The sequence below is a fragment of the Leopardus geoffroyi genome, chromosome B2, assembly GCF_018350155.1.
Source record: "Leopardus geoffroyi isolate Oge1 chromosome B2, O.geoffroyi_Oge1_pat1.0, whole genome shotgun sequence".
Classification (NCBI taxonomy): Eukaryota; Metazoa; Chordata; class Mammalia; order Carnivora; family Felidae; genus Leopardus; species Leopardus geoffroyi.
Window position 1 is genome coordinate 64,965,390 of NC_059332.1, and position 13,824 is coordinate 64,979,213.

General features: G+C 34.6%; 1 long non-coding RNA gene and 1 pseudogene across 3 annotated transcripts in view; one reads left to right on the forward strand and one right to left on the reverse strand.

Moving 5' to 3' along the window:
- The window catches only part of LOC123608597, a 395,339-nt gene that overhangs the window by 234,247 nt on the left and 147,268 nt on the right, over positions 1–13,824 (forward strand). The gene's annotated exons all lie outside the window — the stretch shown is intronic.
- LOC123608593 lies at positions 7,453–9,321 on the reverse strand (annotated as a pseudogene).

Genomic DNA, 13,824 nt, shown 5'->3' on the forward strand with positions numbered 1-13,824 from the left:
TCTTTTATAATGTAAAATCATTAGGTCAGGGCCATCTCTCTGATTCCTGAATTATACACTGAAGCACTGTACACATTGTACAGATGTCTGTCAATGAGTCCATTCTGGCCATCTTATGAAGAATTAAGCTGTTAGGCATTATGAAGGATATAAATAGGTGAGGCAGAAAATCTGTCCTTGGGGAGCATACACTCTGTGATTTTTGAGAAGATAACATATCAAATAATTAGTTTTGAAAAATATGTGGCCGGTTGGGGTGATTAAAATATAAAATATAATTTATATATTCAAAAGAATATTGTCATTCAAAGGCCATTTTGGCAAACTATCCATTAAGTCTGTTGATACTGCCTCAGTATGATAATTTTAGAATGCTGTCATTTGGATTTGCTTCTTAGTGAGTTACAAAGCCACATAAGAATACCTGTTTCTCACTAGCACTTTTTTTAAAACATGAAGATACTATTGGCTAGTTTGATTGACCTAACTTTTGATTAACTTAACTGTATTAAAATTACATTTCTCAGCCTGAAAATGTTAAAATTATACATATATGCTCAAGCATCTGAGAGCAATTCCAATAAAGCCATTACCAATATAGAGTTATCTTAATATAAATGTATGATTTTTAAGATAGAAATTTTGAAGGAAGGTATACTAATGTCTTCTAGCATATCTGTTTAATATGTATTTATAATATTTACATTAAATGTGTGTATATATTTATATAATATACCTATACTTGTATGATAAAGTACAATACTATAGGATTTCATAGGAAGGGGATCTGGATAACAGAAGGAAGGGACAGGACATTTCTTATAGAGAAGAAAAAAGAAAAAAAAGAAATTAGTGGAAAGAACTAAATGACATATCCAACCACAGAGAGGAGACCAGTGAACTCTTCAAAAGATGATTGGAAATTGATGGTAACATATTTGATACAGAAGGTAAAAGGAGTGGGAAAAAAAATCAAACAACTGGAAGTTTTCTAGCTTGGGCTATTATGCCCATAACAGAATGAGAGGTATTGACTCCAAAATAAAGACAGTGATTTTGTATTTAGAAACATTGAATAACATAATTTGAAAACTATAAAAGACTTTAATTATTACCTAGTTAGAGCACGTTCGCGCTCTTTCTCTCTGTCTGTCTCCCTTTCCCTTTATTAGAAAACAGATAAAGAAGTTATTCAACCAAAATCTGAAGACAGCCAAGAGAGACAGAAGTCAACACTTGATATTTCCTCTTTGGAATAGGAGTATACCTTTCAGAAGAGAGTAAATATTCTAGTAGTGGGAGTGGTGATTTGAGATAAAATAAAAAGCTGGATGGGAGAAGTTTGCCTGTATTCATATGTGAAGGTAGAAACTCAGAATGTAGGACTTTCATAGGGTAGGAGATTGAATAACTAGGCAGAGCAGAAGCCCAGAACACTGCTACATCTACTAGAAAAGAAGGTGGAAGCCATGAAGTCAGATAAGGAAATTTATTATCTTAAAGTAAGAAAAAAAGGTTAAAAATTAAAATGTATATACATTTACTTTATAATACTAAAAAATGAAAACACTAAAGCAATAATAACTCTATAATATTAAGGAAACGTAATTTATAATTTTAAAACTGGAAAAATCTCTGGGACCAGATTGTTTGGTGAATTCTATCAAATTTTTAAAAAGTAATTAGCACCAATCCTACACAATCTGTTTCAGGAAACAGAAGAGAAGGGAACACTTTTCAACTCAACTTATGATGCTAGCATTACCCTAACATCAAAACCAGACAAACAGTACAAAAAAAGAAAACTATAGATCCATGTCCCTTATGAATGGAGGTAAAAGTTCTTAAATTATTAACAAATAGAATCCAGCAACATATGGTATCTAATATTAATTTAAATTAATTTAAATTAATATTAAATTAATATTACTATTTAAATTTAAATAAATTAAATTAATAAATTAATATTTAAATTAATATTAATTTATTATTTATTTATTATTAATAAATTATTGTTTATTTAAATATCAATAATTTAATATTAAATAATTTGTAATAAGAATTATTCAATGTAAACAAGAGGGGTTTATTCCAGGTATGTAAGACTGGTTCAATATTTAAGAATCAGCCAGTGTAATCTATCATATAAACAGGCTAAAGAAGAAAAGTCATATGATCATATCAATCAATGCAGTAAAAGCATTTGACAAAATTCACCACATATTCATGACAAAATTCTCAGTAAAAAAACAAAGAAAAGCAAAGCATAGAGGAGAATTTCTTCATCTTGATAAAGAATATCTATAAAAAAAATAAAACCCTACAGCTAAATTATACTTAATGGTGTGACGGGATGCTTTCCCTCTAAAAGCAGGAAGAAGGTAAGATGTTCATATTACCACGCTCATTCAACATAATAATGGAAGCTCTGGTCAGTGCAATAAAGCAAGAAAATTAAATAAAGAACATACAAATCACACACAAAAAAAGAAACAAAACTATTCTTGTTTGCAGATGACATGATTATCTACATAGGAAACCCCAAAGAATGTACAAAAAGCTTCTAAATTGTGGTTGTAAGCTTTAAAATTCATATAGGTATATAAAGAACCCAGAATACTTGAAACAATCTTGAAAAAGACAGTGTTGGAGGACTCACAATTTCCATTTAAAAACTTATAAAGTAGGGGCACCTGGGTGGCTCAGTCAGTTAAGCATCCGACTTAGGTCATGAGTCAGGAGTTTGAGCCCCACGTTCAGCTCTGTGCTGAAAGAGCCTGGACCCTGCTTCAGATTCTGTGTCTCCCTCTCTGCCCCTTCCCTACTTATGCTCTGTCTCTCTCTAAAATAAAATAAAGCAAAACAAAAATTTAAAAAACTTATTATAAAGCTAAAACAATCAAGCCAGTGTGGTACTAACATAAATACACAAATATAGTCAACAGAATAGAATTTAGAGTCAAGAAATAAACCTTTACGTTTATAGCCAATTGATTTTCAACAAGAGTGTCAATATAATTGAATGGGAAAAGAATAGTCTTTTCAACAGTGGTGTTGGAACAATTGAATTACATATACCAAAGATTGAATTTGGACCCCTACCTTACCCCTACCTCATCATATACAAAAATGAACTCAAAATTGATCATAGTCCTAAATGTAGGAGATCAAGCTATGAACTCTCTGTGGAAAGCATAGGAATAAATCTTTGTGACCTTGGATTAAGCAATGGTTTCATAGATATTATACCAATTTACAATGACAAAAAGTAGATATATTGGAATTCATCAAAATTAAAACATTTGTGATTCAAAGGATATTATCAAGTAATTGAAAAGATAACCCACAGAATGGAAGAAAATATTTGTAAATTATATATCTGGTAAGGAACTGGTATTCAGTATACATAAAGAATCCTCACGTTTCACCAATGAAATGTTAATAATCCAACTAAAACTGAGAAAGATGTTTGAATAGACATCTCTCCAAAGAAGGTACTATATAACTGGCCAAGAAACAAATTAAGTTTCTTAATATCATTAGTTTTTAGGGAAAAGCAAACAAAAGCCACAATGAGATACCACTTCACACTCACTAGGAAGACTGCAATAAAAAGGATGGACCATAACAATTATTGACAAATATCTGGAGAAATTGCAACCCCCATACATCATTTGTGGGAATGGAAAATAGTGGAGCCACTTTAGAAAATGATTTGGCAGTTCTTCAAAAAGTGAAACAATGTTACTGTAGAACCAGCACTTTCACTTCTACGTATATCTCCAAGAGAATTAAAAACACATGCCCACACAAAAATTTGTACACAAATGTTCATAGTAACATTATTTATGATAGCCAAATGTGGAAATAACCCAAATGTCCACCAATTAATGAATGGATAAACAAAATGTAGTATATCCATACACTGGAATATTATTTGGCTATGAAAATGAAGTGCTAATACAAACTACAATGTGGATTAAACATGAAATATTATGCTAAGTCAAAACAGTCACACACAAAAATCCTCAAATTGTATATATATATTTTTTAATTTTAAATGTCCAGAATAGGCAAATCTATAAGATGGAGAGTAGATTAGCAGTTGCTAGAGGCTGTAGGAAAGAAAAGATGTGAAGGGACTGCTAATTGAGGTGGGCTTTCATTTTGGGGTGATGAAATGTTCTAGAATTGCAGAACTGTATTTAATGTACAACTGTATAAATATACTAAAAATCATTGAATTGGACAATTTAAAAGGGTGAAATTTATGACATGTGAATTATATATCTCGGTAAAAGTTTCATTAAAACAATAATCAACTTAGTCATAGCCTTTAAAGATTGTCAAATTAAAAATGTTTATGTAAAATCATATATTAATTAGAAGACTAACATGAGCTGCCTGTGATGTACACCCTTCTCCACAACTAATCTTTGCACATTGGAGAAAAAGCATGGGCTGTTGAATTAGATAAGTGAAAGCTTTATACAAAGAGACATTAAGGAATACCAAGGTCTATTTATATTTATCAAACAATTGCTGATTTTAGTTTCAAAAACCTTATAGTAAAATAAGCACATCATAAATTTGGAATACCTCATAATATAATAAGATTTCCAATTTTCAAATTAACAGTAAATGAATTATAAAACATCCTGAACAATGTGAATATCCTATCTTTGTAAAATCAGTGGGAATCTGGTAAAAGTCAATACATACATACTTTCATTATATCAAATTTTCATTTAAGAACTTTGAATATCTTTTTGGCAAGGACAGACTCAGAGAGTTATGAAAGTTTGTTAACATATAAACAATGTACAGATGTTAGGAAAAATACATACGTCTTCTCCAAATTAGATAAATCAGTCTTGCTTCATGAAGGAGCCTTGCGCTGTAGTGATTGTATTTCTCATGTTGATAATCGTATTGATAGTTTATAATAACGAGAACAAGCCTTATGTGTTGTTCTTGATCTTTGCTTTTACTGTTGTTAATTTGTTTTATTGTCCATTATGTGGAAATGAAGAGGAAGGAAGGGACTAGAATAATTGAGTTGATCAATACTTTGTTTTGTTGCCACAGGCTTCCTATTTTGGATGTCAAGAGAGATCCTTCTGCCTCCATCTTTATTGGCCTCATCTATGTAACTAGGTCCGCATTTTGTTTATTCTTTTTAGTGTTGAAATCCTTCCTGGGTAGCAAGACCTGCTCCTCACATCTTGATTAACTCTCACAAAGTTGTTGTTCTGGAAGGGTGGACCTTTTTAGGAACTGGTCTCTTGCCCACCACTCCCAGTGAATTATCCATCTGCTAATTGCTTCCATCTGCTATTTGACCCCTGATAAACATGAATGAACCTTGAAAACATTACGCTGAGTGGAATAAGCCTGTTTTACAAGACCAAATAGTATGATTTTGTTTGTATGAAATGTCTTTAATAGGCAAACCTATAGAACAGGAAGTAGATGAGTACTTGCTTAGGTCTGCGGGGATGAGGATACAAGAGAGTGGTGGCTACAAGATAAGGAGTTTCTTTTCTGAGATAATGAAAATGTTCTACAATCGACTATGGGGATGATTTCACATGTCTGTGAATATACAAAAAGCCATTAAATAATATACTTTAATGTGGTGTGTGAATTTTCTATGTGAATTACATCTCAATAAGGCAGTAGTTAAAAAAGAACAAGCAAAACTGAAAAAAAATATTGATCTCTGTTGGAAACAAGCCTAAATTTACAACATCGCTGAGTAACATTCCTGGTAGCTCCTTGCATCTTTGTTCTCCTTCCATGCCCACCCCACCACACATGCACACACACACACACACACACACACAACCTGAGCTACTTCAGTTTCTCTATTCTTCCTTATTCTCTATTCTTCCTTATTCTTCCAGTCTCCTCCCTTTCCTTCTGATCCACTGTTTCACGGGTCCTAGTATACCTGGTAGTTGAGTTTTCCAAGTATTCCTTGGTTTGAGATGTTGTCCACACTCTTCCCAGTGTTCTCTATAAATCGCACAATGTCTAGTCACATTTAAGGCTGTCATAGCTGAGACTATTTTACTTCATGATAAAAGTAGTATGTTTATTAGACCTTAACAGGCTTACTCCATCCAGAGTTGTGGAGAAAGGTTTATACTACACTAGCACAAGACAAGATATGGGAAGGCCTTTGCAGTTTTTAAGAAAATAAAGTAACTTTGCTCCAGCAGGGTTTGGGTGAGTTGGACACTAGAAAAGCAAGAAGGGACAAAAGTGTTGGGGAAGACTTGTATCCCATGCTGAGAAATGTGGGAAGGGGATAACCATTAGGCAGTGGGGAATCTCTGAGTGTTTGATAACGGTCAAATACTAGAAGATTTTTTTGTATCTGTATTATTTCAGTGCTTTTTGATACTTTCTAAATCTATTCTCAATTTGTAGCATATGGTCACACAAAACTAATTTTCTTCCCTTGAAATGATCATTTCATGTTTTAAAACCATCATTAATTTAATTTTATACAACTCTAATGGTTATCATGAGTCACATTCGTTATCATCATTATTATTATGTAATTTTGGGGTTAAATATTAACTAGGCTTTTAAATTTCTAGCTAAATATTTTATCGCAGACCCTTTGATTTCATGCTAGTTGTTTTGTATCCATGACTGAACAACCTGAATGTTTCCAAATTTCTGGCACAAAGGCTGCATAATTTAGAGATAAAGAGCTTCTTTAAAAATTAAAAAAAATGACAATCTATAAACATAAAATTGCTAAATGAAACTAATACAAAACTCTTAGGAATCACAGTGATCAAATTGTGAGATTGATTAATTTGCAAATCATAGCGTATAAGCAAGGTAACTTTTAGTCATGGGCTCTCTGTCATATTTATCCTGACACAATTTTAATAAGATTCAGACAGGATCCAGAGAATCAGTTTTGATCCCTGCCACTCTATTTTCCCTTCAGCCCATTTAGATAATTATTAACTTAACTATGCTAATTATCATCACTCTATTTATGAGCAGTCTCTAGAACATTCTCAGATGCAAGTGATTTCTACTTCTCCTTAAGTCCTAGATGTTTTCATTGTCACTCACTTTTTCTTCCTACTTAGTGTCTAGTACACATCATATGTACACCTTATATCCTTAATTATTGATAAGTATTATTGATACTTCAAGCCCTAATCATATTTTTCTCCATCCCCCCATTGTGCTTAGCAGAGCATCAGCAAAGAGTAGGCACTCAAGTGTCTTTGAACAAATGAATGATATATTTTTCTCATTATCTTCTTTTAAGCTTCTCTCTCATAGCAATTCCTCCTTTCAGCTGTGCACTGAGATCCCTTTAGAAATTATTAGCATCCATTATATCTCAATGTAAATTATCAAATACCTATTTTGAAAAGGCACTCTATTAAGAGGCTAAGAGATGGACAGATAGAAAAGACCCTCAAGGAGACTATATATTGATGATATATATGTTGATAATAGTAGATTATATATAATCTTTCAAAAACCAAAGATGATGACATTAGAGATTGCCACAGATATGTTTTACACATCTTTGTTACTAATTTTTAAAAATTGAACTAAAAAATTTTCAAAGAATGACTGGAGCCCATCTATTTCAGATAAGCAATCTGGATTTGTCTGTTTTTATAAAAAGAATGTGTCTTTTTTGTGCTATTTTGACTTTTTTTGAAAGAGAACTTTTTGTAACTTTTATGTACAGAAAATTCAACAGCTTATGCTTAGCCAATTTTGTGGCCAGTTCTTTAGCCTTTTCCAACTTGGCAATGTGAGCCACTGCCTGTGGACCTAGGATATTGCGTCCCCAGTGACAGCATATCTCATCATATCTGTCATTGTAATTGGTCCTGATAGCTTCCACCTGCTTAGCCAGAACTACAGCTCTTTTGTCTTCCGAGTTAACCTGTGTGAAGGTGACAGTAGTGCAGGTCTTCCTGTGGACCAGATGTCCTAGCTTGGCCTCCTTTCCCTTGATAATGCAGTAGGGAACCCCCATCTTACGACACACGGCACACAGGAAGACAACCACCTCAGTGGGATCCACATCATGTGCAATCACCGCCAGCTGAGCCTTCTTGTTTTCCACCAAGACGGTGACAGTATTAACCCCAGCTCGAAGGACTGGTGACCTCTTAGAGGGGACATCACCTTTGATGGCAGCTTTCTACTCAGCCTGGAGCAACAATCTTTGCTTCTTATTTGTCTCTGGTCTGTATCTGTGGGCCAGCTTAAGCAGTTGAGTGGCTGCTTGGTGGTCCCGGGCCTGGGTGAACTGGTTAATTATGGGAGGCACTTTTAGACACTTATAGAGAATATCCCTTTGCCACTGCAGCCTGATTGGTGACAAAGCGGATGAGGTCCCTTTTGGGCTGGATATCCTGTCTAATACCAAAATTCTTGGGCCTTTTCTCAAATAGGGGATTGACCACCTTCTTGGCCTCCTGCTTCCTCATGTCAGCAGGAGCAGCGTTGACCATCTTGTTCTTAACCTTCTTTCCTTTCAGCATCTTGGATGACTGGAGCTGTGCTTTGATTTTTAAAAATTTTTCTTACTTGACTATAGTTAACATGCAGTGTTACACTAGTTTCAGGTGTATTACAACTTGGCGATTTGACAAATTCATACACCGTGCTATGTTCACCACAAGTATAGCTACCATCTGTCCCATTACATTGCTATTACAATATCATTGACTGTATTCCTTATGCTTTGCTTTTTATTCCTGAGACTTGCTCATTCTATAACCGGAAGCCTGTATCTTCCTTTCCCCTGTACCCATTTTGCCCCCACCCACCCCACACTCCTCCCCTCTGGCCACCATCAGTTTGTTCTCTGCATTTATAGTTCTGATTTTGTTTGTTTATTCTTTTTGTTTTTTTTTTAGATTCCATTTGTGAGTGGAATCATATGGTATTTGTGCCACTTTCAACTGATACCATTAACAGATGGGTTCCTTTAACTTAGGGTCACAGATCGAACTTATTCATCTTGTCTTTCTCTAATCAAAATTATGGTTTGGTTGACAATTTAAGAAACTATTTTTTGAAGTTATTTAAAGGTTGGTTAACTTAACTGCTTTAAACTTTTGAAATTCTCAGTTTCTATATAAAGTGTATGGCTCATGATCTCAGGATATATACAGCTGTTGCAATTGTTTTTCGTGCCTCATTGTCAAGTGACATAAAGGAGGAATTTGGCGGCTGGCTTTAGAGTTCTTTTTCTGTAAACTGATATGCAACACATTCCAAAATAAAATATCTAATATGCCCGTAATTGGTAATGAATTTGGAATTTGGGATACACAATATTATTGCTACATTTATAAGTTACCCAACAGAAGGAAGCTATTCTAGATCTTGCTGATCTTCATCAAGATTTAATAGGTAACTTGGTTGCCCCAAGGGTTTCCTGGCTGGTGAACAATCTTGGCTGATGGAAAAAGATTCCTTTGAAATGTTGTGGATTTGTTTCATAATTTAAATTAGTCCAGGACAAGGAAGAATTGAGGACAGAGGATAACTCAGTGAAGAGATGGACCACTGCAAAGGAGGAAGAATCTTGCAGCATAACAATTCTGGGAAATAAGAAATTTGAGCAGGTCAGTCAGTATAAACCCAAGTATTTGAGGATTTGAGTGTAAAATAAAAATCTAAGAGCAAGGACAGACCCTTTCCGGATGGTTAATCATAAAGTACAAAAATTAGCTGAGTTCAAAGTCTTTGCTGAAAATAGGAATGTGTGATCTTTTAGAGGTTTAAAATCTGTGGCAGACTATCTGAAAAATACAGCAGTATTTTGGTGCTGCTAGGACAGGGAATGTGGAGAGGGCACCTGATGGTGGGGAGTTCTCCTCTTACAGCCATGTGCAGCAGCCTCCACTAGATTAACAGTCCTGGCCTCGAGCCACACACTTTAGTCACTCTCCCCATGAAGAAGGCATGTGCTGTCGCTTTGCTGGATCACAGGTGTTGATTCATTTCTCCCCTGGGGCAGAATGGGGAGGGGTAATATGTACAAAGGCATCATTTGGTGTTTGATTATTGCATTTCTCCCCTCTCCACTCCAGATGAATATGAGGTAAAGATCCTTTATATTTAGAACAAAAAAAATTGTTTTTACAGAAAAATTACAATAGTATAGGGTTCCCATATAGCCCACACCATTTTCCCTGTTAGTAACTTCTTACAGTATTTGTATGGTACATTTGATACAATTAGTGAACCAATATATTGATACATGATTATTAAATAAAGTCCATACTTGATTCAGATTTCCTTTTTACCAATTCCTTTTCTGTTCCACTGAGAACATCATGTGACATTAATCATTGTGTCTCCTTAGGCTCGTCTTGGCTCTCACAGTTTCTAAGACTTGTTTTTGATGACCTCAGTGTTTTTGAGGACTATTGGTCCTGTAATTTGTAGAATGTCTCTCAGTTGTGATTTACGGGTATTTTTCTCACAACTAGAATAGGATTATGTGTTTTGGAGATGAAGATCACAGAGGTAACATGCCATTCTTATCACATAATATAAAGGGACAAACTATCACCTTGATTTTCACTATTGATGTTGACTTTGATCACCTGGCTGAGGAAGTGTTGGTCAATTTTCTCCACTTAAAACTTGTCTCCTTTCCATAATGTATTATTTGGAAGGAAGTCATTATGCACAGCGCACAGTTAAGAACTAGGGAGCCCTGCTCCACTTCTTTGAGGATTGTTCAATGTTAACAATATTAAGCGTTTGATACATGTGTTGTGCAACATTTTTACAAAGGAGTCGTGCTGTTCAGTTACTGGGGATATTTATGAACTTAAAAGGCAACTGACAGAATATTGTGGTTTGGGTAAATGTGCAGAAATGGGTAAGAAAGAAAATTTATTCTTTCATTTGCTGGACATTTTTTGATCACTGACTCTGGTTTCAAACTTGATGCTGTATCAAAGACTTGCCCTCAGAAAGGTTATTACAGTTAAGCACAATAAATAATTTTTAAAAATCTAGGGGCTCCTGGGACTCGGTCAGTTGAGCAACCAACTCTTGATTTTGGCTCAGGTCATGATCTCATGGTTCATGAGTTAGAGCCCCACGTCAGGCTCTGCAGTGGCAGTGTGGACCCTGCTTGGGATTCTCTCTCTTTGTGTCTCTCTGCCCCTCCCCCACTCACTCTCTCTATTAAAAATCAATAAACAAACATTAAAAAAAAAAACAGCAAAGCTACAGTAAAACATGAGAGCAAAAATTTAACATAAAACTTTTTGTTGCCTGAAGGTACATTTCTACAGACTACAGCAGTGTTTCTCAGGGCTTAGTGGGAATTTAGTGCAAAATGACACAAAAAGGTGGATCTTTCAAGTAGCCAGAATATGACCCTGTTGATGTCCTAGAGAAGAAGTATGGTACATAACTCTTATCCTTCACAGGTGGGTCCCTTGCAGAGCCTAAGGGCAACATGCTTCCCTGTGAGATAAACAACTAACTGACTGGGCCAGTGAAAATAATTCTCTCATCTTATCCAAATGAATTTTTCACAGTCTGCCTGTTTATTCATACCATTTCCACTTGGATTAAAATAGTGCTTTTATTCACTTCTTTAATTATTATTTGGGCTTTAGAGCTTCACCTATATAACCTAGACAAGAAGTTCTCAAAGAATATTACAAATCACCAAGTCACAGGATATCGATAGATAGTACACACACATTGTTAATCTTGGAATTCATTGGGTTTGATGAAATCTGAGGTTTATTTTCACTCTTTTCTTTTATATTAATTAGAGCTAAAATAAGCATGATTAGATCAGGAGTTTTGTGAGTGCCAAATTATTTGTTTTCTGCTACCTCCATGTTGAAAGAGCCCTGATACTGTATGGTGTCCAGCTTTGCCCAAATTGGCTCCCGGCTAAGTTATGATTGTTATAAATCTACTACAATGCTCCTATTCTTCTAGCTAGTAGTTGGTTTAGGGTGAGTTCTACCCCATTTCTGATGGAGACTTGAGGGAGTTCAACTGAGAGTAGAGGGCTTTGGGAAAGAGTTTGTATCACTCCTTAAATTAGATGAACAAGGAAGAGACTTTGTATATTTTCCTGTATGATTGAGTCCCTGGTCTGTAGCCATTTGTGAGCACAAAGGATGTTAGCTTGGGAGAGTCAGACTTGCTAAGAATGGCAAAACAGGAAAATGAAGAGAACTTTGGTGCCATAATATCATTGAACAACTGAATTAACAAACACTGGACCATTTGTTTATGAGATAACAAGTTTTCTTCCTTTTTGTTTAAGCCGATTGGGTCAAGCTTATTTTCTATTTGCAACCAAAGCATTCCATAAGAATGGTTATATACATAAAACCACACGTGTGAAAGAATTTAGGGCTATTTAAGATATTTCAAAGATAATTTTGTCTTTAAGTGTTTTTTCAATGTATGCTGACTTTAGAACCTAATCCCTGCTAAGAGACAATTCCCCAGAATGTTCATTGATGAAGGATGGTAATCTTACTTCTTAGTCTAGCATCTACCTTATTTTCTTTTACATATTTTGAGTTAATGTCCTAACTTCTGTTTCCCTTGCCTGGAAAGTCCACTCATTGGGTGGACTTCATTGTATCTCAATACTATCTTTTGGACAAGGATAAACATCCGGCCCAGTTCAGGCAACTTAGATGCTTTCTCCAGGCTATTTGGATTTGGGTCTCTGAGACATGGGTCAGTTTTTTTGCTTTTTGTTTTTTTAGCTCTTTCACTGAAAAGGAATGCAAATTAAGATCTGGACCGACCATGTTTGGCCTTACACATGACAAAATAGAGAAGGCAATTAGGCAAAAAAAAAGAAAAAAAAAATGAAGGGAGAGAAGCAGGAGTAAGAGACCACATCAATCCAGAGAGACAGAGAGAGTAATTTTAATGTCCATTTTCTGGATCTATTTGCTTCTGAGGGCTGGCCTCGGATTTCATGAAATAAGTTTATATTTGCTAATGTTTCATACTTCTCATTAAAAGAAATCGAGGGAGTCTCTGTTACTTGCAACCTTTTGATACTTGACTAAGGTACTTGGGAACTAAAAGAGACTTAATGGGATTTGATTTTCCTGTTTTGGTAATGCCACAACAATCGGCATTCCCTTATGGCACTGATATCAATCTGTCTTGCATTAGAGCAACTTGATGACTTACATAATCTACTTAGTAGTGTGTGAGTTTAAGAGAAAAGATTAGCCTTATTAATTTTTTAAACTATTAAATCATGAAGTATTATCCTTTGTCTATAACAGAAATTTAAAATACTTGTTGAAAGAGAACTATTGCCTGATGAAGGAGTAAATGGGATTTTCATCCTTCCAAATTAAATGTTTATTTCAGGTATCTTAGGAATGCCCTGAACCACTGACTAAAGACATATCCAAATAATCATTTTGTTTATTCAAAGTTATTTAATACAATTAAATCATTTTCAGCACTAACCAGCATTGTTCCCTAGGAATATTTCAAAGCCAAAACAAATGCCATTGTAAGTTTTAAAATATTGTTGGAGGTTAAGTAGTTCTTTTTAAAACAAACGTTCTTTTTTAATTAATTTGAAGACAATGATTTTCTTAATGTGATTTTATTGACAATAATCTTAAAAATTTTTATTAAGAGGAGACATTGCTATAGGGTTGGGATTGCTCTAATGACACTTCTTTCAAAGAGTACATGAATTATCCTCTTTACAGAATGAGAATCAAAGAAATCCTCTAACTATTCTAAGATGGCTCAACTCTAGGCCCCTGACCTCTCTTTTTT